Raw genomic sequence first — 2,838 nt, 5'->3', positions numbered from 1 at the left:
CGTGCAGGGCTACAACGACACGGGCTGGGTATCCCAGGCTACCGCAGCTCAGCACGTGCTACCCGGAAATGCTTGCGCATGCGCCTGAGTATGCTGCCCAGAAGGGCTCCCCCACGTGGCTTACGAGGCTGCGGGAAGCTCCAGCTCACCCTACAGGGCTAGCACCTGGAGGAAATTCTTGTGCCAGCGGGTCCAGCTGCAGGTCTGGAATCCCTTTTACTCCTTCGGAGCGGGAGGCTGTGCTGCAGGCTGTCAGAGTACCAATCCACCCTTAGTCCCTGCCTCATATATTCCAGTTTGCACACTGACCACATGGTATCTGGTCACTCTGGTTATAAAAAAGACATCAAAAATTAGGGCTTAATGGTGAGAACTTGAAAGATAGGAAACTTTTGCAAACTTGTTCAAGAATCAACTTTCTTTTTGGCTTTAAATTCTAAATTTGTCTCTTTTATGTCATTTTAATTCTAAGAAAGAAATTATATATATATTGAAGATTTATTTTATGTATACAAGAGCTGGGGCACAGGCCAGATGTGCGGAAGGGTGAGAGGATTCACCAGAGACAGAGTGGGGAACAGAACCGGCAGACTGAAGAAATACACTGCTGAGGGGAGAAGCAGGGGAGACAGGAGAGGTCTGCTTGCCATGTGTCTTGCTCCGAGGCCGGTGGGAATCGAACTGGCACTGCACAGGCTGCAGACAGCTTCACAGCGTGGTGCTCAACCGCCTGCACCACCAAGGAGGCCCAGAAAGAAATTGTATTTTTCATGGGCCTCCCCGGTGGCTCAGCGGTTGAGCGCTGGGTTGCAAAGCTGCCGGTAAGCCTCCGTGGCGCTGGTTCGATCCCCAGCTGCTCCCCGTCCCGCATGGCGCCAGACCTCTCCTGCCACCCGCTGCTCCCCTCAGCAGTGTACTTCGATCCTTCTGCCTGCTCTGCTCCCGGCTCTGGTGAATTCTCTCACCCTCCTGTGCTTCTGACTGTACCCAGTGCTTGTATAAATAAATAAATAAATTAAAAAAAAAAAAAGAAATTATATTTTTCCAAATAGTGGTACTTCCATTTTCTGCCTTGTGGAGTGGATGAGCAGGGTCATATGGTAAATTGTTTAACTTTTTTATTATTGCTAGTTGTTTTTTCAGAGTGGTTTCATCATTTTTCACTCCCACTAGCAATATATGGATGTTCTAGTTGCTCTCTAAAACTTGATGACTCTCTTTACTTTTAGTCTTTGGGTGCATATGTAGTAGTTTCTCAGTGTGGTTTTCATTTGATTTCCATGTTGATTAATGAGGAAAACAACTTTTTATGTATTCATCATTTATTCATATATGATCAATGTGTAGTGTCTTTAAAACTTCTGCCCATTTTTGTTAGTAGGGTTGTCTTCATAGTGAATTTCTGGATACAAACTCTCCATTTTCATGGTTCTTAAGTTTGTTTTCTCCCAGACCATGGCTTCATTTTTCATTTTCTTACGTATCTTTCGAGAGCCTTTTTTTAAAAAAGATTTATTTATTTATACAAGAACCAGGGTACAGGCCAGATGTGCGGGAGGGTGAGAGGATTCACCAGAGACAGAGTGAGGAACAGAACAGGCAGACTGACTGAAATACATTGCTGAGGGGAGCAGCCGGCAAGACAGGAGAGGTCTGCTGCACCATGTGGGTATCTCTGTGGCTAGCAGGGATTGAGCCGGCATTGCAGAGGCTGCGGACAGCTTCACAGCTCTGTGTTCAACTGCCTGTGCCACCGGGGAGGCCCATTGGAGAACCATTTTTTTTTTTAAAGATTTATTTATTTATTTATACAAGCACTGGGTATAGTCAGAAGCGTGGGAGGGTGAGAGAATTCACCAGAGCCAGAGGGGACAGCAGAGCAGGCAGACTGATGAAGTACACTACTGAGGGGAGCAGCGGGTGGCAGGAAAGGACTGCGCGCCATGTGGAACCCTCACCCAGGGGGCTGGGGATCGAACCGGCGCTGCAGAGGCTGCGGGCAGCTTTGCAACCCAACACTCAACTGCTGCGCCACTGGGGAGGCCCATTGGCGAACCATTTTTAATTTTAATGAAATAGTCAATTTTTCTTTCACCATTCCTTTGTGTCAAACCTAAGAAATATTTCTCTAACCCAAGGTCATGAAGATTTTTCTATTTTTTCTTGAAGAAGTATTATAGTTTTAATTTTTTGTATTTAGTTGTAAATTTTTATTTTAAGTTACCTTTTGTGTATATGAGGATAAGGTAAATGTTCATTTTTAATAACATGGATACGTAGCTGTTCCAAAAACATATCCATTGAACTATCTTGGCATCTTTGGTAGTTTCCTATAGTTGCTGTATTGTATTATCACAAACCTGGTGGCTTAAAATAGAAATTTGATCTCTTAAGTTATAGCATGAAAAATTTCCAAAGAGTAGGCTATATTTCAATACTTTGGATCATTTCTAGTCTTAAAATATGTATTTTTCTTATTAGATTATTAAATATAAACCTTATCCTTGTTCAGTAATTTATAATATCCCATGGGCTTTTACAAATTTTACATGTTAAAATTGTGATACTTTTATTTATTTATTTTCTTTTTATTTTTTATTTATATATTTATTTATTTATTATTTTATACAAGCACTGGGTACAGTCAGAAGCGCTGGAGGGTGAGAGAATTCACCAGAGCCAGAGCGGGGAGCAGAGCATCAGAAGGACCGAAGTACACGGCTGAGGGGAGCAGCGGGCGGCAGGAGAGGTCTGCGCGCCAGGTGGGACCCTCCTCCGGTGGCCGGGGAGCAGCTGGGGATCGAACTGGTGCCGCAGAGGCTGCGGGCAGCTTCATAA

The sequence above is a fragment of the Talpa europaea genome (genome assembly GCF_964194135.1).
Source record: "Talpa europaea genome assembly, chromosome: 13".
NCBI classification, from domain to species: Eukaryota; Metazoa; Chordata; class Mammalia; order Eulipotyphla; family Talpidae; genus Talpa; species Talpa europaea.
The sequence above is the reverse complement of the archived record's forward strand: the minus strand, read 5'-3'. Positions refer to the sequence as shown.